Source organism: Balaenoptera borealis, assembly GCF_965194805.1.
Source record: "Balaenoptera borealis genome assembly, chromosome: 6".
Taxonomy (NCBI): Eukaryota; Metazoa; Chordata; class Mammalia; order Artiodactyla; family Balaenopteridae; genus Balaenoptera; species Balaenoptera borealis.
The window spans coordinates 91449551-91476000 of record NC_138863.1 but is presented as its reverse complement, the minus strand read 5'-3'; the positions used below and the strand labels follow the sequence as shown (position 1 = coordinate 91476000).

Below are 26450 nucleotides of genomic sequence, written 5' to 3'. Positions count from 1 at the left end.
TAAAGTCCATGTCCTGTCTCAAGTAAAATTGAAATAACCTGTATCTAACATAAAGCTGGGTCATGCCACGGAGCAACCAAGCCCGTGCACCACAACTACTGAGCCTGTGCTCTAGAGCCCACGAGCCACAACTACTGAGCTCATGTGCCACAACTACTGAAGCCCGGGCACCTAGAGTCCATGCTCCACAACAAGAGAACCCACCGCAGTGAGAAGCCTGCGCACCGCAATAAAGGGTAGCCCCCACTTGCTGCAACTAGAGAAAGCCCATGCGCAGCAACGAAGACCCAACGCAGCCAAAAATAAATAAATAAATAAATAAAAGATTATTCACTAAAGCATTAAAAAAAAGTAACATAAAGCTGGGTCAGCTGTAGTTTTTCTATTCCCACATCAAATTCTCATAACCTCACATGTTTCAATTGCATTTGATCCATCTTGAGTTCTTATCCATCCTTGGTAAGAGTAAGTCTGAAAGATCCAGGTGCCTATTTATTGTCTCCAAAATGTATCATAATATCAATTTACTTTACTTCTTTAATATCCCAAAGCTTGCTTTATTCACAAAGTTTAATGAATTCAAAGTTAACTATTTAGGTAACTTTCTTCTGGTCCAGAACTTAGATCTGCATATTAGGTAAACTGCCTGATCTAACCAATTTTTAAAAAATTTTTGAACACAGATATACATGGTATATTTTCCCAGATGAACTATCAGACTTACTACTAAAATTTCTTGGACCATTTCTTCTCAGTATATGAAATTTTCTGAACGTTATGACCCTGTACTCCCTTCAACTAAGATTTGTCTAATGACCTCAAGGAAACTCTTGTTAGGCTTTTTTATTAAAGGAAATAGATATATTTCCCCTGATCAACCTTCTTGATCTTCTAAACATAAGTACTTAATAGTTTCCACTAATTGGGAAAATAACTTCTGAAAGAGATTATTGTCCAATACTAAAGCAATATGTTCATTTTATAAGAACTAACTTGCAAGCAGATATTCCTTACTTTTATTTAATTTATCTATCTATTTATTTATTTATTATAAATTTATTTATTGATTTATTTTTGGCTGCATTGGGTCTTCGTTGCTGCGTGCGGGCTTTCTCTAGTTGCAGCAAGCGTAGGCTACTCTTCATTGCGGTGTGCGAGCTTCTCATTGTGGTGGGTTCCCTTGATGTGGAGCACGGGCTCTAGGCGTGCGGGCTTCAGTAGTTGCAGCGCATGGGCTCAGTAGTTGTGGCTCGTGGGCTCTAGAGCACAGGCTCAGTAGTTGTGGAGCACAGGCTTAGTTGCTCCGCGGCCTGTGGGATCTTCCTGGACCAGGGCTCGAACCTGTGTCCCATGCATTGGCAGGTGGATTTTTAACCACTGTGCCACCAGAGAAGTCCCTATTCTTTACTTTTAAAAGACAAATTGTAAAAACCTTACATAGTAAGAATAAAGCAATGGTAAAGGTCTACAATTTGCAATCAGAGACCTAGCTTGCTACTTACTCTTTGTGAAACTTTAAACCTCTACTAAGTCTAATTAAATCAGTAATGCATGTGGAAGCACCATATCTCTAGAGTACCATGTTAAAATGTTAAATTTTGTATTATTAATATACTTATTATTGTCCCTCTTTTATTCATTCAACAAACATTCTATTTTAAGCCTCTTACTTAGAAATTAGACAATATTTTCTTCAAGTGACTTTCCCCAAACTTCTCCTCCCTGCCTGACTCTTCAGACTGAGTCTGATTCATCTAAGTAGCACCATAATTTAGCTCATGATCCAAAACGTAGCAAGTACTCAATAAATATTTATTAAATGATTTCAGTCATTGTCAGCTTCCTCCTCCCCTCTACTTCCAACAACTAATATATTCTAAATTATGTTGTGGTAAAGTTATTCAGTAGCACCCAGATTCACTCCATGAAAACGTGTAGTCTTTAAAAGAACATTTCCACTTTGAATCCGGTTAAACTTGCCAGAATTATTAAGATAATTAATGGATATTCACACTTTGAATTTTACATCTTTATTCAAACTCCATCTTTTAAAAAAAAAAATTTAATCATGAAAGGCCCACCTTATGTTTAAAAGCTACTATGATTGTTTAGATAGAGAGAGACCAGTGCTCCCTCTTCTGGTTCTACAGAGAAAGATGATAACAGAAAACCCTCGGCAGAGTCAGACTCACACCCTGGGCAGGGAGGCTTGCCTACCCAAAGGACCATTTTGGAATTCTGGGGTGTGGGATGCTACATAATGACCGAGTTTGCTATACAATCTTAACTGACCTAAAACCCCGCATCAATATACATGCTTGTCAGATGTGAAAGACATTATGAAAAGAGATCTCTTACTAACCTTATTCAAGGTTAGAAAAGCTATTATTTTTAAAAAAATGAAACCTAGGAGAATAAAACAGTAAAAAAATATATACATATATATAAAATATAAATATATAAAACTTGACATTTTCTCTTACAGTGATGAGTATATAAAATAACAAAGTCAGTTTCTTTCTTGGTGTGAATGGATGTTAATTTTGCAACCCAAAAATAATATGTGTGTAAGGTATTTTAAATTTGCAACGTAGAAAAATGAGCATTATCTCAGTTGGTCCTCACGATAGATGCTGTAAGTTAATAAGCCATGGAATATTGTAACTCTTGTTTCCTCCAGTTTAATTGGAGGTATCTCTACAATGATGCATAGCTTTTTTTACAGGGCCTGCAAAACAAGCCCACGACCACTTCTATGCTTCAGATATTAATAACAGCTAAACTCTAAATGAAGGCTTACTATGGTCAGGCATTGAAACAAGCAGTTACAAGTTAAGTTGAATCCTCATAATAATCCTGTGAACGAGGCACTATTATCACTCCCATTTCACAGACGAAGAAATTAAGCAGGATCACTTCTCAGGGCCAAATTCAAGACTATGCCCCAACATCCAAAGTAAGTCATGTGAAAACTCCCTAAAGCCAACTCAAACACAGGTGAGGAATTGCTTGGAAATCATAGCACTCTTCATGGAATGCCACAAAATTGATATATTTAGTTCCATTTGATAAACTAGAAACACATTTTCTAGCAGAAAATATTACTATAAAATATATAGGGGTACCAACCAATTTATATTTATATTGTATATGTTTAAACAAAAAAGTAATATATAAATCAACTCCAGATTTGGAGAGGGATCTTATGTCCCAGAATGCCTTCAACTCTAATATGTACAGACACCCGATGTCTTGCAGAATTATGTATTTCACTCACTGAATTTTACAAAAGTTGAAAATTCTTCTGGATATGTTTCAGTTGTTTTCAAATCAGTCTGGAAGCCTTCCCACACCCTCTCCAAGATAAAAGTTAGCATGAATTAAAATGTGACACCCCACCCCCTCACAATTAGATACAAGGTTTGTAATTTAGGATCAACATGTCTTCCCTGTAGGTCTTCAAATAGATTTGGTTGAAATCCTGGCTTTTCAAATGACTTGAAATAACATGCAGTAAAAATTTGCACAGTAACAGAAATAACATGCAATTGGAATCAAAGATCTTTTGCTGACCCTAATTTTTGGCTACATCCTCTCCTTTGCTTTGCAGTATTTTTCCACAAGACTACTCTGAGTTTCTGTAGGCAATGCAAATTTTTTTAATCTCTAAAATGATACAGGTCTCCACATTCCCAAAACACACAAAAATTTTCAGGAAAACATTTTATTAAGTTAAAACCATATAAGATGAACCCAATTACTTTATCATGTGATGAAAGAGCTTGATTGGCTGTCCAATTTGCCATTTTCATGCTCATTGTTTACCCAGCTGCATGAGCCACTGAGCAAATAATCAGCAGCAGTTGCCAAGGTTTTACCAGAATAACAAATTATGAGGTAAAAACTTAGAATTCAGAAAATTCTACTCACAAACTTAACTATTTTCTGAGTATTTGGGAACATACCAACCTAGTGAAATTCTGTAGCAAAACCCCATTGTTTTATGGGCGTGTGGGAGACTAGTTTGAGAAGCACATTTCTTTGGATTCAGACTTTGCTCCTCTTCTATCATCTAACTTCTCTTCCATGGATGCCCCAATAGGAAATCCACAGTAATTATCATACAGGAAATTAAACTGTGTGGAATTGCTTTTAATTGAGTTTTATATTTGAAAGAAATTGAATTAAATCAAGCACCAGTGGACTAGCTCACAGGTAACAGAACATGGGAGAAAAGGCACTGGTCGCCATGCAACTGAGTAAGAAAAATCAACTGACCCTTTAAAGAACCAGTAAAGGGCTAAGTGTGGGTAGTATGACAGGATAGAACCATCCTGGCAGCCCCAGACACAAGAGGAGTTAATACTTACTCCAGGTTCTTTCCCATAAACTCCAGCAGGGGCTCAGGACAAATATGAGGGCACAGTGGACACTCTGAGAGAGTGCCCCTGGCGGGTGCAGGCCAGCAGGAGCGGAACAGCTGCTGCTACGGGGAAAGCATGAACCCCAGGTACCTGGCCCAGACCATCCTCTCACAAATAGCAAAAGCCTGAAGCTGCTGTGAGAAGAGCAGAGGTGAAGACCCACTGCGGACAGAAGAATGTAGAAGAAAAAATCCTCTACCCCTGGAGGACAGCCAGCCCCAGAATCCTATATTAATGCCATTAAAGGTGTGCTGTCTCTGCTGGGAAGGGCCAGGAAACTCTCTCGCGCACCAGGACAGCAGAGAACCTACATTGTCCTCCTCTACCTCCCCTAACCGCCACCAACAACATACAATTATCAGAACAGCCAGCAATATCACTCCTAGGTATGTGTCTAAGAGAAATGAAAGCTTACGTCCTCACAAAACCTGTACACAAATGTTTATAGCAGCCTTGTTCATAATTAAGCAACCCATAAATTTGCTAAAATAACCTAGCAATTCATAAAATTTCTAAAAACAACCTAAAGGGAAATAACCTAAACGTCCATCAGCTGGTGAATGGATGACAAACTATATGATAGCCATTCAGTGGACTACTACTCACCAATAAAAAGGAATAATCTACTATTAAGCACAACAACATGAAGGGATCACAAATGCAGTAAGTGAAAGAAGGCAGACACAAAAGGCTATATACTATATGCTTCTATTCATATGATATTCTAGAAGGGCAAAATTATAGTGACAAAAAGAGAGTTCACTGGTTGCCTTGAGGTGGAAGAAGGCGCAAAGGAATTTTGGGGGGATGTAACTCTTCTAAATCTTAATTGTAGCAGTGGTTACACGTCTGTATACACTCATCAAGTTCATAAACAGGGTGAATTTTACTGTATATAAATCATACCTCAATAAATCTGACTAAGAAAGTTAAGAGATACATATTTTAGCTTCATTTCTGCCATAGTCTGAGTGATTTTGAAAAAAAATTCAATTCACTTAATAAACCAGCTTTTATGGAATAACCATTGTATGCCATGCAATGAATTAGCTATGGTCCTTCGGGAACACACAGTGTCATACAATACTTCTTAAAATATCTTCAGCAATTTCTGGATTAAGCATGAAATCCCAATGCAAAAGTCGAAGTATTTAGAACTATGTGGTAATGAATTACATCATTTTAGAGCTTGTGGGATACAACTCAAGAGTTTTTTAGAAGGCAATTTATAACCTTAAGGCATTTATTGAAAAACAATAAAGATTTAAAATATATGCATCAGGACTTCCCTGGCGGTCCAGCAGTTAAGAATTGGTCTTGCAATGCAGGGGATACCGGTTCAACCCCTGGCCAGGGAACTAAGATTTCCCCATGCCGCGAGGCAACTAAGCCCACGTGCTGCAACTACTGAGCCCACCTGCTCTGGAGCCCTCACACCACAACTAGAGAGAAGCCTGCACGCTGCAAAGAAGAGCCGGGGTGCAGCAATGAAAGATCCCACGTGCTGCAACTAAGACCTGACGCAGTCAAAAAGTAAATAAATATTAAAAATAAAATAAAATAAAATATATGCATCAAGTGCTTAACTCAAGAAGCAAAAAGAAAACAAACAAAAAACCCTCAAATAAACAAAAAGAAAGAAAGATGTAAGAATAAAACAAAATATGCTTTATAATATGCTTTAAATGATTAAGTTAATAGATTAGTGCACAGATATTTCTGAGTCTTTGGTATATAATATATATTGTTGGGACTTCCCTGGTGGCGCAGTGGTTAAGAATAAGCCTGCCAGTGCAGGGGATACGGGATAAAAATAATTATAAAATCACTGTTTTTGTTCTACATGTGTTATGGTAAAGCTATTTTCTAAAGCTAATACATGGAGCTCAAAAAAGATAGAACTTTATTCTATTCTTTTTTCCAAAAAAAATCAGGTTAAGCAGGTTTTAATGATAGCACCTAAAAAATATTTATCCTTGTTTTGCCATGTAAGTCTACAAAGGAAACTCTCAATCAATTTGTTGAGATAGTTAATTTCCTAGACATCATATATACTCACAGGGCAAGTCATTACTAAGACAAACTGTTTTCTGATTATGCTGGAAACTTAACTATTAGATTTATAACTTGGTTCTCAATCCCTTACCTGTATTTTCAACAGCTAAGTCATATGTTTTCATTCTATAATACTGATACAGATATTCTTGTTTATTTACATGACACTAACAAATTTTGTCTAATTAAACATTTTAATAATAACCTAACCTCAGAACCATTGCCTCTTCTCATTGGATTTGTCAATCTTTATAGCATTTTTCTTTTGGCGAACAGCTAAGAATTTAACCTAATGAAGACAATACATTCCCAATTATGTCCTGAGAGCATAAAAGCCTCCACGAACTTTTTAACTCAAATTTACTTTTTCCTGAGCATAAGATAATCGATTCTGATTGCAAAAATTTGAAAAGCCCCAAAAAGTTCAGAGACAAAATGGACCAGTACAGTCTCACAAATCAAAGCAACTACTATTAACTTGTATTCCTTCCTTGTATCTATCTTCTTTAAATAGTTACAATCTTAGAAATATACAAATTTGTTTTACACTATTTTCACTTGAAATGATTAAGAATAAGCACTTTCCACCTATAAGTGAAAAGAATCTGAAAAAGAATATATATATATATATACACACATATGTTTTATATATATATATATATATATATATAGTATATATGTATAACTGAATTGCTGTGCTGTACACCTGAAACTTACACGATATTGTACATCAACTATACTTCAATAAAAAAATTTTAGAAAAAAGAAAATGCAGTTTCCATGCCATCTCTAGCTGCATGGCAATATATACAGTGGGCCCACCATAGTTTATTTTACTGTGAAAATTAATTAGAATTAATTAATAAGAAAATTAACAATATTACATTATTAATAGATTTAAAGTGTTTCCAATTATATCATGAAAGATATCTATGAGTAAAATAAAATAGTAACGAAGAGTCCAAGCAGAATTTGAAGCAGACAGATGTAAGTTCAAATCCTGGCTCAGCTACTTAGGAGCTTTGCTGAAAAGTGAATTACACGACGTAAGTAAAGCCTGTCACATGGTAAGCAATTAATGAATTAAAGCTATTATTGTAATAAAGCTTTTTTAAATTTCAAAATGTTGTGTTATCATATATGCCCTGGGACTGGGTTTCTTGGTTAAACAATCTAAGCATTCATAAGGTTTTTCATAATATTGTCAAATTACTCTCCAACGTGGCATACCAATGGATGCTTTCACCAGTGTTATACGAGAAGTGATCCTCAGCAACACTGGGTTTTCTCATATTTTATAACTCAATAGATGAAAATGTTACCTCATTTTACCTTTAACTTTTTGAGCATTTAGTAACATTATACATTTTAAAGCATATATTAATCATTTGTACCTTTTAAATAAATTATCTGTCCATGTCTTTTGTACAAGTTGGAGTCCTATCAATCTATATAACTGCTTTAAATATTAAAGTTATTAATAATTTGTCATATACGTAGTTAAATAACTTAGTTTCTCTAGTTTTAAACTTGTTCATAATACTCCTGATTTTGAGAAATTTTATATTTTTCTATAGTCAAAACTATTATTCTTTTTCTTTATGAATTATTCCTCCCTTATCTAGAAATTGGAAAATAATTACCTTTTATTTCTTTTAAGTCTATTAAGTTTGACATTGTTCAGTTACCTTTTTAATCCTGATATTTTGGTTTATGCTGTTCAATGAGAATCCAAGTTGAATTTTTCTCCAAGTAGCTAAACAATTGCCCAAATAAGATTTATAAAATGATTGTTCTCTTTCTCATCGACTCACAATGTCTCCTTTATGATGTATAAAACTTTTATACATAATAAAGTTTAATTTTACAAAGCACCAAAATGTATCAAAGATATTATCCGTTGTACCTGGTCTGCTTTTGGAAGAAGAGCCTCAATTAAAGATCCCTCTGCAACCCTCCCCAGATTGTCTCCCTTACCTACTGGGCTGTGGAGATTTCCAAGACAAGAGAGAAGGATGCACAAAGGAGGATAGAGAGTAACAGAAAAAAAAATTTCCACATTTTAATTCACCATCAGTCCCTTCCTCTCACTTTGCCCACAATAAACCTACATCACTAATGGAATGAGGTAGAAGAGAGGTAACATTTACCAAGGGCTTACAGTGTTCCAGGTGCTTTTATCCTCTCAAAACCCCATGAGATAGACATTCTCTCCTAACTTTGCAATTATGGAAACACGTTGGGCAATTTTAACTAAACTGCCCACCACTGTATAATCGATAAGTAGCCAAAACAGATAGAATTTGAACCTAGGTCACTCTGAATCAAAAATCATGTTTGTTGAAAAATACCCTTAGTTGGAAAGAATCAATCTCTCTCTCTTTCTCTCTCTCCCTCTCTCTCATGATCATTCCTTTCCTGGAATAATATTATTTTCATAATCGCAGACTGCATATAGCATAGACTATAATTTGGAGCTTTTATACTTTTCAAGAATAAAAGTGCATGTGAAGCTGAAGTGACGAGGAGGGAAGACTCATGGCTGAGATGAGGGAACCCTGAAACAAAGGGTGTGACTGTCCCACAAAAGGTTAGATGAGGATGTAACGACATCTCAACAGATCACCAGGGTTAATAAGGACAACATTAGGATCAGATAATACTGGTTATAACTTAAAGGATGCAAGTTCAATGTGAAACAGAATACTAACAATGGACATTTCCTCTTCACTAATGCCACCAGTGATCAAAGCTTAAGGCCCTGAGAGCCTCAACCCAGGTGAAAGAAGGTAAAAGAATCCTGATTATGACAGTTTCCAACATGAAGTGACTGAATAATCAGTCAGATAAATTTGTCTCAATTTTTAGATTTCATTTTCTGTATGTTGAAGAATGGGGGTTAAGCTTCAAAAACTTAAATAGGCTACAAAAAAAAAATTGTAAAATTTATGATAGACACTCGTGGAACTGAGCCCCACTCAGATTAGGTTAAAAGAGGAGATTACTGTGAGGAATAAAGGCACAGCCAGCCTGCAAGTACACTGGAAGGGAGAACGGGAAATTGGAAAATGAGGCTGCTCTCTGTCTCAGAGAGACGCAGACCCTCCTTCTCGCCTTCTCCTTGGGTGGCTGAGGGCTGCTCCCTCTCCCGGCCTCATCCTGGACGAGGACGAAGAGCCGCTCTGCTGCTGCCTGGAAAGGCCTGGTGTCAATCAAGAAGTCTCCTGCTCATAACACCAGTGGCTCCTGCCATTTCAAATTCCATTTCCTCGCTCCTTGCTTGACATTTCTGACTTAATGCACTCCTACTGATTTCTTACTCATTTCAGTCTTCCTTTCTCTTTGCCAGCACTTTTTCGTCTATTTTATACCCCGATGTAAATGTTATTTCCATTGTCATTTGGTGGAGATAAAACCCATGTATTCTGTGTGTGTGTGTGTGTGTGTGTGTGTGTGTACACATATATATGGTATATATAACCCTGGACTTGTGGATTATATGTGGTGAATACAATTCTCGGTCCAAAACTTACGTTTTACAAGAAGTGTAACATATGTCTTTTTCTGTAATTCAGCTTACTTTCTATTTCGAGTTTCCATCCTGCCATAGCGGTGGAAACTCAACATTAACCAGTTTGTGTCCACACTCCTCCCTTTCCCCAGGATTATGGCAAAGTTCTAGAGCCACATGTAGTGCCAAGAAATTGGAGTTGCACTCCCCAAAATCTTCCATTTGCCCCCTCCAGATTCATTCTCGACCCATCTCCACTCTACTCTGTCGTGGAGCCTAAACTGAATGGAGCACATGAACAAGGTTCCCTTCCCTCTGGCTTCCAGATGGAATCAGCCTTCTTTCTGTGCTCTTCTTTCTTCTAGTTTCTAGAATCTTGCCCTCTCTTCATCCCATCGGGCCCAGCAGTGGTAACAGCTCCGCAGCTGTGAGCCCCGGGTTCCTACACTCTACCCTGTGCCCACACCTTTGTAATCACTCCTCTTGTAAACAATCCCTCCTCAAATGATCCTATTGTGATAGTGCCAGCTGTTTCCTGCTGTGATACAGTCCTAGATGTCCACTGGCCACATAGCAATTCTGAGAGACCTTTCATTCTGTCTGGTTCCTGGTATTCAGACCACGAGGTTTCCGCAGCGACATCCCTCATGTTTGTCCACTTCACCCTGAAGGTCTTGTAACTCTCTCTGCTGCTGTTTCCATGCCGCACTGGGGACAGAGATGCCTGTGGGGTTGTCAAGGTGCTGTCTGCCTAGACCTTGTGTGTACTCACTCGCTCTCTGCATCTAGGGTTGCAAAATGCAGGGAGATCCCATCTGTGTCTACACACTTCCCACTCCTACTCTGTCAACCTTATGCAACCCACATCAGGGGACGGGTTGGACTGGTGAAAGATGGGGAAAGAAAGGAGGTGTATAAAATACTGAGAAAGAAAAAATAAATGTCATAATATATAGAAGTGTGTTAATATAGATATTTAAACATCACCACCCTGTAACAAATCCATGAAAGTGAACATTTACATGGCCACTAGAACCATCCAGCTTGTGAGTTCTAAAAATAAGGATTTAAACATTCCTATTGCCAAATGCCAGGCTCTTCATTTATATAGAAAATTATATTTTGAAAAGCACTCTGCATATAAAAACTCATTGGATCTTCAACCTTAAGAAGGTTATAAGATATACTCTCTGTTACAGGCTGAACTGTGTCCCTCCAAATTTTATATGTTGAAGTCCTCACAATGTAATATTTAGTTATAAGGTCTTTAAAGTGGTAATTAAGTTAAAATGAGGTCTTTAGAGTGGTTCATAATCTAATATGGTTGGTGTCCCTGTAGGAAGAAGAAATTTGAACGCAGACATGCACACACAGCAGAAAAATTATCTCTGGGCAGAGGGAAAAGACGGCCATCTGCAGGCTAAAGAGAGAGGTCTCATAAGAAGAAACCAACCCTGCCAACACATTGATCTTGGACTTCCAGCTCCCAGAACTGCGAGAAAATAAATGTCTGTTGTTTAAGCCACCCAGTCTCTGGTACTTTTTTACAGCAGCTCTAGGAAACCCATTCACTTCATTTTATAGATCAAGAAACTGAACTTTAGAGAGGTCAAATAGCCTGTCAAAAAGTCACAATTGTTTTACAGTAGATCACTTACCATAAATCATTACACTAGTAATTCCAACACTTAAACCCAGGCTACCTCGCACCCTATAATACGTCTCTCATGAGATGACTGCAAAGGGCTCTGCAACTGTACAATATGATTGTCATATGAGCATACGCATGAGAATATACATCTGCGGGCTTAGGCCACCAGGTTGTGGCTGCCTCCAGCCGGTTTCCAGACTCCCTGCTCCCCTCCGTCCTCCACTCCATCAGCTGCCTTCCCACTCCTTTCACACTCCCTGTCAGTTCCTGAATTACAGGTCCATTCAGAGACTGTACAAAGAGGGCAAGAGGTGAGGGAGGAAGCCTAGAGCAGCAAGGGAACTGCACTGAAACACTGTGAGGCACATAAAGGAGAGGACACTCTTGAACATGTTAAATTCCCCACATGTGGCCAGTCTGTAGAGAACGAGGAAAAGCAACAGGAATTTCCTATTTCGTTTGGAATCCAAGCACAGGCAGTAGATACTGTGCGTGCAGTAGGGTTAAAGGACAAGACGGAAATGAGAAAGCTTGGGTTATGGTCTCAGATTTGTGGATTCCCTATCAGGAACTTTGGGCAAATTACCTTAATTATTGGGCTTATGTTTCCTTACCACCGAAATGACCAAGTTATATTCAAGGTTTCTTCTATTTAATATTTGGTGAGATGTTTACCTGTCACTGTAATGTGCTTTTACATGGAAGTATAAAATCATACTATACGGTTCAGCTGCCATTTGAACCTCAGTGTCAAGTTTTGATGATCATGGGGAGTGAGGTTTCAAAAATAAAAGAATAATCCCACTGTTAATAGTGCTATTCCAAAATCAACCTTTATTCCAATATCAATAAATTAGGGGAAATTTTGATTTATTAATATATTTAACTGTAACCATAGAAAAATGCTCCATTCAGTTATTCATTCATTTAACCAAAATTGAAGGAACAGCTACTGTGGGCTGAGTACTTACTATGCATTCCCGTAGGCACTCCTAGTCTCTCCAGTGGGAAACAGTACATTGCGGAAAGTGCTGTGGGTCGTGTTAGAATACGGGTAAGCTCAGAGCAGCATGGCAACCTATGAAAGGGCAAAAGAACACCTAGCTCCACTCTTTCCAGGAAGATGAATCAAACTCTATCAAGACAAAAGAGTTAATTTGCACAACATCCCAGAGAGGGCTGGACATAGTTTAGGAATTATAAGAAAATAGAAACTCAGTCTATCGAAAGGGATGTGTAGTTTAAAGACTAAATCATAAAAGACTCTCATACACCGCTTATAAATGAGCCCAATCACAGTAAGCTAAACTCCTTTGCTCTTTGTTACTATTATAAAGGTTTCCAAAAGATGTGAATTCTATGTCAATCCCCAGTATTTATTATATCTTTCCTTGCTTTGGGAAGCAAACATGGCTGAAATCACAAAAAAATTAAATATGGAAAGGATCTTATAAATCAGCTGGTTCAACTCACTCACTCAGAGATAGACTGATTGCTCCCAGGTTTCACAGCAGCAGAGCACAATCTAGATCTCAAGTATGTGGACTCCCATGTCAATGATTTTTGGGTTTTCCTACTGAACTTCCCTGTGCTTCCCACCAGCCATTATACATAAACTCCCGGGAAAAAAGTCAAGCATTCTCTGTCATTCAGTTAACCAAGCAATCAATCATTTAGGAAGTATGCCAGACCTAACTATATATGCCTTGGAATCAACCATGACTATGTGCCAGTTGTGCTGCTATATATATTTATCTGCTTATTCCATATTCTGAAATATCCCTTCTGTTGGAATTGTCTCAGCCAGAAATATCCATGAGTGGGAACAGTGACAGGACATTGCAATAATTTCCCCAGAGCCAAGTGAGGAAGTGGAGAGCAGCAAATGACACTGAACAATGATTCACAGTTCATTTGGCAAACATTTCATGAGCATCTAATACATGTCAGGCACTGTCCTAAGCAGCATCAGTGAAAACTAAAATAAGTGTAATAAGATAGCGTCTTAGGCTACACGGTGCTTGTCTACTGAGTAAAACAGACAATAAGCAAAGAAACAAATACATGTAACTATAATGTCAAACAACAATAAGTGTATGGCAAACGTTCAAAACACAGGAAGTGAAAAAAAGTTTTAAATTCTGAAGGAACAGAAAGTGCAGTAAGAAGAAACTGTAATGACTCACTTCCAGAAAAGAAAGATGCTTGGATATATTGCAGCCTTTCATATTCACCTTCCTCTGCCGTGGAGTCATTCTTAGAAACATAGTGGGAAGAAGTAGGAGGCACTCTCAAATTTCTTCTGGAGTGTCAAGAACCACCCTCCAAACTCTTATCAGACTGGTTTTTAGAGAGACATCAAGCACTTTCTTCCCAAGCACCCAGCACTTTCTTATCCAAATACAGTGTTCCATGTGTTTTTACACTATTGGGCAGTGGTTCTTGTAACGTTCCTAGAGGATTTCACGGCCCCCTTTGAATATCTGATTTAAAATAGAGACCTTCCCTCCCCAAAAAACCCACAAGTACCTACGTAGAATATGCTGCATTTAACATCGGGGGCTCACTGTGGATCATCAATGATCATCCTACTGGAGACTCCTCCAAAAAAATCATCTACCTTTGCATTATGAGGAGTGGGTTCTAACTGGCTTCGGCACAGGGGTCTGCAATCCAAGAGTTCCCCAGTTTAAATGCTGTGCGTGTTCAGAGACCTCTCAGCCAGAGGGCTTCAGGCTGCCAGGCTGCAGTGCTGATCACATGTGTGATCAGCAGTACTGTTGACTGCTGGTTGTTAGAGATCAAATAGGATTTCAATCCCGTTCATTTAAAAAAGAATTTTAAATGCATATGTGATATCAGTTGCTCCTGAAATGCACCAAATAAATACAATGAAATCTAACCCTACCCACATATTGGAATCACCTGGGGAGTTTTTAAAAAGACTGATGCTCAGGCCCATATCAGATCAATTAAATCAGAATCTCTCAGGATAAGGTTCAGGAATTGGTGATGTTTAAAATCGCAGATAGGGACTTCTCTGGCGGCACTGTGGTTAAGAATCCACCTGCCAATGCAGGGGACATGGGTTCAAGCCTTGGTCCGGGAAGATCCCCCATGCCGCGGAGCAACTAAGCCTGTGCGCCACAACTACTGAGCCTGCGCTCCAGAGCCTGCGAGTGACAACTACTGAGCCCACATGGCAGAAATACTGAAGCTGACGCACCTAGAGCCTGTGCTCCTCAATAAGAGAAGTCACCGCAACCGCGTGCCGCAACGAAGAGTAGCCCCCGTTCGCCACAACTAGAGAAAGCCCACGCACAGCAACGAAGACCCAATGCAGCCAATAAATAAATAAATTTATTTTTTAAAAAAATCTCAGATAATTCCAATGAAGATCCTGATCTTCACGCATTGCAAATCTGGCTTTACTGAATTAAGAAGAGAAATACTTTAAACTAAACCCAACTGATCATAGAGTTGTTTATTCGGTTTATCCTGAACTCAAAGGCCAGTAATTCAGATGATTCTGAATAGTCCTAACATTTCACAGAATATATGAAGAACAGAAAACTTATCAATAAATAGGTAGTTGGTTTCCGTATATGGGTCCAAACACAAATACCTGTGAGCAAAGATTCTTCTTACTTCTTCCTGGAATTCCAGTACCTAGTATAGAGCTTGGCACATATGAAGACTTAAGTAATGTTTGCTGAGTCAACCACATCATTTTGGTCCTTCCTTCCTCCTGCAAACACTCTAGGGAAGAAAATGTCATGATCACTCAGTACGTTGTCTAATGAGGCATTTAACTGCACCCTTGAGAAGCAATATTATTGAATACATTCTTTCATTAAAATATTGATTATCTACCATGTGCCAAATATTATAATTGGTGCTGGGTATGATAATGACAATTTAATCCTTTTAAAATCATTCCTGACATTTTCTTTTAATCGATTATTAGAAATTAGTCCTAAGAAGATTAAGAGATACTCAAGACCACAGAGTTAGTCTGTGGTGGCAGGTAAACTGGAACTCCTATCTTCCAATTCCCAATGTGGTGCTATTTTGGGGAGAGCAAAGTGTATCACTTTTATTATGTATAAATTTAAAGTAATGAGACTAATTTTAACAGCAGACGATCGTGTAAGAAAGGAGTCACAACTTGTATCAATCTACATAGAGGACCTTTCCAGTTCTATCAGTCAGTTTTGTGTAAGCAACTATGGGATTAGAAATAGACATTTTTTCATGTGTGGGTTACAATGAATTTTGAACTTAGAGCAAATAGTATCATGTTCTGCATAAAGGTAAAGTAAATTGTCTCTGAGACTCCAGGAGAATAAGTGAGGTACACAAGGCAAAGAGTGAGTTGAGACTGGCACACAGGTTTAAGAAGAATAGAAAGGATATGTTGATTTCAAAATGAGTCTCTAATCTCAAACAAAAATATGCAGTTGTTCAGCAATTTCAGTTATTCATATAGATTACTGTGAGAATGTATAAAATTTAGGTGAAACCCCCCAAGTAATTACAGATACTAATCACCTCTCTGACACCATCTCCCACAGCTCTTCCTCTTGTTCTCTATTCTCTAGCAGCTTCAACTTTCTAATGGCACCTCAGGAAAGCCAAGGTCGATCCACTTGGGCATTTCTATATGGACTTGTCTTTCCCCAACTCTTCCTGAGGGCATTCCTTCCCTCTTCCAATCTCAATGCTTAATATCTCTCTCAGAGAGTACTTTGCTGACCACCCTACCTGAAACTGAGTTCCCAGGCCTCACCATCCCCTATGCCCCTACACTGCTCTATGATTTTCTTCTGAGCACTTAACACTCCCCAAAATTATTTTTATTTCCTTGTTTACATAGTGGTCTCTTCCATTAGTGTATATGCTCCATGAAGGCAGAATTCTGGCTCTCTTTGTCATTGTTGTATTCCTTGCAACCAATTCTAAAATTTATATAGAAACACAAAAGACTCCCAACAGCCAAAGCAATCTTGAGAAAGAAGAACAAAGCTGGAGGTATCATGCTCCCTGACTTCACACTCTCCTACAAAGCTACAGTAATCAAAGCAGTATGGTACTGGCAGACATTGCATGATTTCTATGTGTTTTACGGCCCAGAATGTGGTATCTTGGTGGATGTTCCATGTGAGCTACTACACTGCTTTGATCTATGTTCATCAGCTATATTGGCTTGTAATTCTCTTTTTATGTAGGTCTTTGTCTGCTTTTAGTATCAGGGTAATGGTGGCCTTGTGAAATGAATTTGTGAGTGTTCCCTCCACATTAGCTTTTTGGAACAGTTTGAGAAGGATAAGTATTAGGTCTTCTTTATATGTTTGTTAGAATTCCCCTGTGAAGCAGTTGGGTCCTGGACTTTTGTTTGCTGGAGTTTTTGATTACTAATTCAATTTCACTACTAGTGATCAGTCTGTTCAGGTTGTCTATTTCTTTTTGATTCAGTCATAGAAGATTGTATGTTTCTAGAAATTTATCTGTTTCTTCTAGGTTGTCCAATTTGTTGGCATATAACTGTCTGTAGTTTTCTCTTATGGTTTTTTGAATCCCTGTAATATTGGTTATAATTTCTCCTCTTTATTTTGTTTATTGGGTCCTTTCACTTTTTTCTTAATGAGCCTAGCTAACAGCTTATCAGTTTTGTTTATCTTTTCAAAAAACCTGCTCTTAGAGGATGGGGAGAAAAGGGAACCCTCCTACATTGTCAGTGGAAATGTAAGTTGGTGCAGCCACTATGAAAACAGTATGGAAGTTCCTCAAAAAACTAAAAATAGAGTTGCCATATGATCCAGCAATCCCACTCCTGAGCATATATCTGGACAAAACTATAATTCAAAAAGATACATGCGCCCCTATGTTCATAGTAGCACTATTCACAACAGCCAAAACATGGAAACAACCTAAATGTCCACCAACAAATGAACTGATAAAGAAGATGTGGTATATATATACAATGGAATACTACTCAGCCATAGAAAAGAATGAAATAATGCCATTTTCAGCAACGTGAATGGACCTAGAGATTATCATACTAAGTGAATAAGTCAGAGAGAAAAAGACAAATACCATATGATATCACTTATATGTGGAATCTAAAATATGACACAAATGAACTTATCTGTGAAACAGAAACAGACTCACAGACACAGAGAATAGACTTGTGGTTGCCAAGGGGAAGGGGGGTGGGGGAGGGATGGATTGGGAGTTTGGGATTAGCAGATGCAACCTATAATGTATAGAATGGATACAGAACAAGGTCCTACTCTATACCACAGGGAACTATATCCAATATCCTGTGATAAACCATAATGGAGAAGAATATGAAAAAGAATGTATATATATGTATAACTGAATCACTTTGCTGTACAGCAGAAATTAACACATTGTAAATCAACTATAAAATAATAATAATAATAACAATAATAATAATAATAAAAAACCCAGCTCTTGGTTTCATTGATCTTTTCTATTGGTTTTTTTTTTTTCTTTTCTTTTTTTTTTTTTTCTTTGGCCACACCATGAGGCACGTGGGATCTTAGTTCCCTGACCAGGGATCAAACCTGCGCCCCCTGACATGGAAGCATGAAGTCTTAACCTCTGGACTGCCCGGGAAGTCCCTCTATTGGGTTTTTTGTTGTTGTTGTTCTCTATTTTATTTCCTCTCTGATCTTTATTATTTCCTTTCTTCTGCTGACTTTGGGCTTTGGTTGTTCTTTTTCTAATTCCTTTAAATGGTGGGTTAGGTTGCTTATTTGAGATATTTTCTGATTTTTGAGGGAGGCCTGTATCACTATAAACTTCCCTCATAGAACTGCTTTTGCTGTGTTCCATAGATTTTGGAAAGTTGTGTTTTTATTTTCATTTGTCTCAAGGTTCTTTCTGATTTCCTCTTTTGTTTCTTCATTGATCCATTGGTTTTTTAGTAGTGTGTTGTTTAGTCTCCACGTGTTTGTGTTTTTCCCACTTTTTCTTCCTGTAATTGATTTCTGGTTTCATACCCTTGTGGTTAGAAAAAATGCTTACTATAATTTCTACCCTCTTAAATCTGTTGAGACTTGTTTTGTGGCCCATAATGTGATCTATCCTGGAGAACTTTCTATGTACACTTGAAAAGAATGTATATTCTGCTCTTTTTGGATAGAATTCCTGTAGACATCTATTGTCCAACTGGTCTAATATGTCATTAAGGCCACTGTTTCCTTATTGATTTTATGTCTGGATTATGTGTTCATTGATGTAAGTGGGAGGTTAAAGTCCCCTACTATTATTGCATTATTGTCAATTTCTCCCCTTATGTTCACTAATATTTGCTTTATGTATTTAGGTGCTCTATGGCAGCTTCATTCTTAATTGATAAAGCTTGAAAGCAACCAGAATGTCCTTCAGTAGGTGAGTGGTACATCCAGACATGAAATATTATTCAGCACAAAAAAGCAATAAGCTATCAGGCCATGAAAACATATGGAGGAAACTCAAATGCACACTACTGAATGAAAGAAACCAATCTGAGAAGGCTTCATGTTACCTAATTCCAACTATAAGACATTCTGGAAAAGATAAAACTATGGAGACAGTAAAAAGATCAGTGGTTGCCAAGATCTGGGGGAACGAGGGGTGAATAGGCAGAGCACAGAGGATTTTTAGGGCAGTAAAAATATTCTGTATAATACTATAATGGTGGATACATGTCATTATATATTTGTCAAAACCTGTAAAGTATACAGCACCAAGAGTGAACCCAAATGTAAACTATAGACTTTGGATGATAATGATGTCAATGTAGGTTCATAAATTGTAACAAATGTAACACTCTGATGTAGGATGTTGATAGTGACAGAGGCTGTGCATGTTGGAGTAGGAGGCATATGAGAATTCTCTGTAGTTTCTATTCAACTTTTCTGTGAACCTAAAAATAGAAAATACATTTTAAAAAAAGAAATTAAGTACTGACACTTGCTATGATGTGTATGAACCTTGAAAACGTTATGCTAAGTTAAAAAGCCAGTCACAAAAGACCACATATTGTATGATTCCATTTATTTGAAATGTCCCCAAATGGTAAATCTATAGAGGCAAAAAGTAGATTAGTGTTTGCCATGGCCTGGAGGTTAAGGCATAATGGACAGTTAGTGTGAATGGCTATGGATTTTTTTGGAGGGAGAGTGATGAAAATGTTCTAAAATTAGATAGTGTTGATGGTTGCACAATTCTGTGAATATACTAAAAAGCAATGAATTGTACAGTTTAAATTGGTGAGTTTTATAGGATTTGAATTTTATCTCAAAAAAGCTGCTATATTAAAAAAAGACTAGCTTTAAAAGTACTTTGTGAAAGGATAGTTTTATCATATTAAGCATATAGCCTTAACCATAGGTCAATGCATAAGCATGACACTTAGATAACTTTGAATCCACTGGCTCCACCATCTGCTTTCTTTGTGCCTGCAGACAATCACTTGTCTGCAGATTGAGATAACCCTCATAGCATAGCTGAGCAATTTAATACATCACAGAAAAAGCACCTGGTGGGGCTTTCCTCACTGTTGGAGAATGAAATTACAAATATACGTAAGAGGGAAAGGCAAAAACTAATCTTGTGTTACTGGACTGGAGTCAGAGATATCAGTATGAATTCATGTTTATTTTAATATATTTGCAGATAGATATGAGAATAACTATAGAAATATGTGTATACATAGTTTAACATACATACAGATATTTCCTAGTAGCCATCAGCACACCTAACGTTCAGATCTGAGTTTCTAAATACCATTTTCCAATAAAAGGAACTAAGATTCCCTGAAGAAATGGAAGATACTAGAATGGGAGCAGGGAAAATACAGATAAATCTGACCATCTGAAAGTGCTTTTTAAAAAAATACTAAAGGATGACTACATGGCAAAAGGACATGAAAGCCAACCTGAAAGAGCTCTAAATGGCCAGAGCTGGAACAGCACAACAAAAAAGTTAGTATTAGATTATGACCCCCCAAAATAAAGTAAATATCCATGAGCCCAAAATGATTTACACAAATGATTGAATCCATAAATAAATTCGGGAGAAGAAATGTTCTTTACAAAAGAATTCCAACGGATAAATAGAGAAGGAATGAGGGGAATATAACATCACCATTAGACACAGCAACACCTGCTGCAGGCAAGATCTGTAGATGAATGCTCAAACTGATGGGGGAAACTTTATGGAGTAAGCGGATATTTCCTTACCCTCAAAGTATTGCCCCCCAAATATTTATGAATTACAAGGGTGATTTTAACATTTGTTTACAAATGTATAGTAACTTTTCAGTGAAGAAACCTAGCAGACACCGCCTTAACCAAGTGATTAAGGTTTACACCCAGTTGTAAGTTATGCTGATATCATGCACCCTTGATAACATGACATGACGTGAAAAAAAAGGACATATCAGTTCTGTAGTATTCTTCCCACCCATAACCCCAATCTAATCATGAGAAAACATCAGATTAAACCCAAATTGAAGGATATTCTAAAAATACCTGACCAGTACACTTTAAAAGTGTCAAGATAACAAAGAATAAGTGAAGACTAAGAATCTGTCATCGGTTGGAAAGGACTATGACAACGTGATGACCAAGTGCAATGTCTAGTATCTGGATTGGATCCTAGAACACAAAAAGGACATTAGTGGAACACTGGTGAAATCTGAGTAAAGTCTACAGTTTAGATAATAGTGTACAATGTTCATTCTTAGTTTTAGTAAATGTGCCATGGTTATGTAAGATGTTACTATTAGGAGAAGCTGGATGAACATTATTCAGGAATTCTGTGTACTATCTGTACAACTATTCTGTAAATCTATAATCACTGCAAAATAGAAAAGTTAAAAAACAAAACAAGGACTTGGCCTGCTATACATGCTCAATAAATCATCCTCAATATTCTACCCTCTTGCTAGCTATCACCACAGCCTTCTGGGGTGACACCTCCCAAACTAATTAAACAATCCACTTTCCACTTTTCTGTGAACTCCCTCCCCAGCCTCAAATCCCTTTAGTTATAATGGGAAGACTCCAGGGAATCACAGTAGCCAATGCGATGCTTCCTACCACATGCCTCCTATGCCCTGCCTGGTCATAACTGATTGGACCAGGAACGGCCATTTGACCTAAACTGAGCCAATCAGCCCTTCTTTAGGGAAATTGAGATTCCAGGTACTTCTGTCTGATTTCTTGAATGGAGGAGATCTACTTCAGACCTCTTAGAATCTATTTTCTAATATCTGTCCTGCGAAGCAGGGAAGTCATTTATTATGGACAGAATGTTTGTTCCCCCCCCACAAATTCACATGTTGAAATCCTAACCCAATACACTATGTGATGATGTTAGGAGGTGGAGCCTTTGGGAGGTAATTAGATCATAAGGGTTTAGCCCTCATGAATGAGATTAGTGTCCTTATAAAAAAAAACACCCCAGAGAGCTTTCTCATTTCTCTTTCTGCCAAGTGAGGACACAATGGGAAGTCAGCAGTCTAAAACCGAAAGAGGGTCCTCATCAGAACTCAACCATGCCAGCAGCCATATCTGGAATTCCAGCCTCCAGAACTGTGAGAAATAAACTTCTGTTGTTTATAAGCCACCCAGTCTATGGTATATTTGTTGTAGCAGTCCGAGCCAACCAAGACACCATTCTTCAGCAAGAGGACAAAATCTGAGAGGCCGAACTGATAAATCAGGAGAGAAAAAATTACCTGGGTTACTATGGTGCTCTAGCCTTTAGCTCCTACTGGTTCCCAAAGCCTAGCTGCTCCCCTACCCTTAGATTCCATGAAATGCCCACTTAACCCTATTTCTCTTTGAGCTTAAACTGGCTAGATTTGGTTTCTGTTAATATAACTTTAATGTGCTAATTAATACAACTACTTTGTAAGACATGACATGCATTTACATGTATGGTTTCTGTTATATTTGCTTTTTAATAGTCAAGGTCAGTAATTTTTTTAGTCATAGTTTATATAAACTATCTGGTTAAATTACCCCTACCTTTTCACATATATACAAATAAACCACATCTTTTTAATTCTAGTCATTTGTTCATTCTGTGCTTGCTTTCTGAAATACCTTTGCTCTATCTCATCATGTCCAAATTCCATCCATACTGCCATGTTTGGTTTAAATGCCGTCTCTTCCATACAGTCTTCCTTGCCACCCACCTAAAAAAAAAGAATATGTATATATTACTATCCCATGGGATATATATATATATATCCCATGCTTTCTTATCTGTATCTTTCATTCCTTTTATCCCTTTCTATCTTTACATAGTCATTTACTTACACATATTGTCTCCCTCTTAGATGTGAAGCTACTTGAGATCAGCTTCCCTGTTCTCGTGTAGGCAGCATTTCAAGAAACATTGCATTGCATAACAATGCAAATACGTAAGTTAATTTCAACTGTTTAAGAAGGACAGAAATGAAAGATAGCAATGACAGTTAACTGTATTCTTTTACTGTACTTAGTAAGAAAATTATTTTTAAGAAGTAAAGCTATCTCACACCTAAAAGAAAATATTAGAGAATATCGTCGTCACCTTGGGTCAGGCAAAGATGTCTTAAACAGGATACAACAAAAAAATCACTAGTAAAGGAAAAGTGGATATATTACAGTATATTAATATTAAGAATTTCTGTTCATCAAAAAAATCATTAAAAGAGAGAAAAGGTAAGACATAGAGTTGGAGAAAATATTTGTAAGATATATAAAAGACTCAAACCTAGACAGTTTTAAAAAAACATACAAATCAATTTTTTTAAAAAGACAAACATCCTGGGACTTCCCTGGCGGTCCAGTGGTTAAGACTCTACGCTTCCACTGCTGGGGGCACAGGTTCAATCCCTGGTCAGGGAACTAAGATCCTGCATGCCACACAGCACAGCCAAAAAAAAAGACAAACATCCTAATAGAAAAAATGAGAAGAAGACTTGACCATGTACACCAGAATGGCTAAACCTACAAAGATGGCAAAAATCAAGTGCTGACGAAGTGCTTAAGGTAGTAAACAAGATGCTACTAGAAGTATAAACTGATACTGACTTTAGAAAAGAGTTTGGCTGTATCAGCTAAAGCTGGACACAGGCACACTCTGACCTAGCAGCAATTCACAGTTATGAAAGCATGCATGTGTCATGCATGCATCATCAAAAGTCATGCCTAAGAATGTTCATAACCACTATTCATAAAAGCTAAAACCTGGAAACAAATGTTCATCAACAGAAAATGAATAAAGTCATTGTGACATTCATACAAAGGCATATTACACAGCAATGAAAAAATTATTACTAAATGCAAAAATGTGAATGAGTTGCTTAAAGATGATGTTGACGGTTTTCTTGTTCATTTTTATTTAAAAGCAGGCACAGAAATTTTCCGATTGCAGGATTCAACTTATGTAAAGTTCAATCCCAGGCCAAATTAATTGATGGTGTTAGAAAACAAATTGTGGTTATTTTTTTCAGGGGATACTGACTGGGAGAGAAGAGGGAAGCTTCCAGGGGGCTGGTATATTCTATTATTTCTTAATCCAGAGACTGAATATACAGATGTGTTCACTTGGCACAAATCCATCAAGTTGTAAACTTATAATCTGTGTGCACATTTCTGTATGACTGTTGTACTTCAATAAAAGATTTTTAAAAAGAAAAGTTTTCAAGCAATACTTGCAGCCGTGATATCAATGCCTTAGGCATCGTGCTAAAGGGTCGTGTATGTATAAATTACATATCGTTTTAGTAGCACAAAAACCTATTAAAATCAATATTTTTATATTATACCTTTGAGAATTAAGAGGTAAAATTACACAGTGATTTATTCAGAGGTACAAATAGGAACAATAATAAATGTTTATTGATTTTAAAGTTATGGAGGCTTGGGAATTTAAACCAGAGTTTCGGTATGCAAAGGCAAATAATTTGTTCAGATGACCTTGGTATTTATGATTAGCTGGGAATTTTTTTTTTAATAAATTTATTTATTTATTTATTTTTGGCTGTGTCGGGTCTTCATTGCTGCACACAGGCTTTCTCTAGTTGCGGCGAGCAGGGGCTACTCTTCATTGCAGTGTGTGTGCTTCTCATTGCAGTGGCTTCTCTTGTTGTGCAGCACGGGCTCTAGGTGCGCGGGCTTCAGTAGTTGTGGCACACGGGCTTAGTTGCTCCACGGCATGTGGGATCTTCCCAGACCAGGGCTTAAACCTGTGTCCCCTGCATTGGCAGGTGGATTCTTAACCACTGCGCCACCAGGGAAGTCCCTAGCTGGGAATTTGATTAAGCAGGGGTCCATGTCACCATCTTGCAATGTGGAAGTGTTCCTCTTCTTTTTTTTTTTTTTTTAATCCTTTGCTGTATGTGAGCTGGGGTGTTCTGGAAATATCATTAATATTAGAAACTTAGTTGGAAAAATAGGTGATGCTTAAAATCCAGCTAAGTGGGTTATGGTTCCATCAAAAGAATGAACTCAAAATAATTCCTAGGACTTGAAGCCTAGAACAAACCTTTTGTTAGGTCTTCTGGGTTTCAGCGTTTTTACTCAGAACTTAGATTTAAACTTGAATAGACATTGGTCACAACCTTGAAGGATAAAAGAAGCCACGACAAGGCAAGGAGCAGTGTGCAGGGTTAGGTGTGGGGGGGACGGATTAGAGGAGGAATGGCTACTAGGTAAGGAAAGAGGATTCCTTAGACCTGCTATCTCAGTCCATTCGGGCTGCTATAACAAAATACCACAGACTGGGTGGATTATAAACAACAGACATTTATTTCTCATAGTTCTGGAGGCTGGGAAGCCTAAGATTCAAGGCACCAGCACATCAGTGTCTGGTGAGAACCTGCTTCCTGGTTCACAGACAGCCCTTGTGCTCACAAGGCAGAACAGGTGAGGGAGTTCTCTAGGGCTTCTTTATAAGGGCACTAATCCCATTCACAAGGGCTCTGCCCTCATGCTCTAATCACCTCCCAAAGGCTCCACCTCCAAACAGCCTGACACTGGGGATTAGGTTTCAACAAATGAATTTAGGAGGCATGCAGTCTATAGCACTTGCCATACTTCTTTTGAAATTTAAAGACATTAGTGATGGTTCTGGCCAATTAATTACCCCTAACATTCTAAAACCCCACAAAGTCACACCTAAAAGGCCCACCACCCAATGCCTTCAAAATGGGCACTAATGTTACGAAGGACCTTACTATTTCACACTCTCCTCCCCAAAGAGTCCAGGCCTCCCCCTAGGTCCCACACTTTAGAGCATCTTACGTATTCCTAACATACACACACACGCACACACACACACACACACACACAACCCCAAGGAGAGAATGTATATGAAGACTACAAATAGAAGTCATATTACTGAAGTGATGGAGTATAACCTGACTTATTGCAGATAAAACTTTTACATTTGCAAATCCAGGGCAAGACAAACAAACAAAATAACACAAAATAAATAAACCAAACAGTAACAAACAGGTAGCTACAGAGAACAGAGTAGTGGTTACTGGGGGTGGGTAAAGGGGATCAATTGTGTGAGGACAGATGGAAACTAGACTTTTGGTGGTGAGCACACTGTAATGTGTACAGAAGTCAAAATATAATGTTGTACACATGAAACATGTTATAAAGCAATGTTACCTCATTTTCAAACTTCTGAATCAATTAAGACAGCAAACAAAAATCCTTTTGGTTGGACATAAGGCAGAGGGAGAATAGGTTTAGGGTGTGGCTCCCTGATGAAAATCTGATTGGATTAA

At 37.7% G+C, this 26450-nt stretch overlaps 1 long non-coding RNA gene across 3 annotated transcripts in view; it reads right to left on the bottom strand.

Moving 5' to 3' along the window:
- Positions 1-26450, bottom strand: part of LOC309630500 — a 141858-nt gene that overhangs the window by 86418 nt on the left and 28990 nt on the right. The window contains exons 3-4 of one of the 3 annotated variants that reach the window (XR_014245707.1): positions 22768-22859; positions 12613-12719 (exon numbers count right to left, since the gene is read on the bottom strand). This is a non-coding gene — a long non-coding RNA (uncharacterized lncRNA). Of the gene's footprint in view, positions 1-9233; positions 15401-22767; positions 23120-26450 lie in introns of those variants that run through there. The other 2 variants (XR_014245709.1, XR_014245708.1) reach the window with 2 other exon arrangements.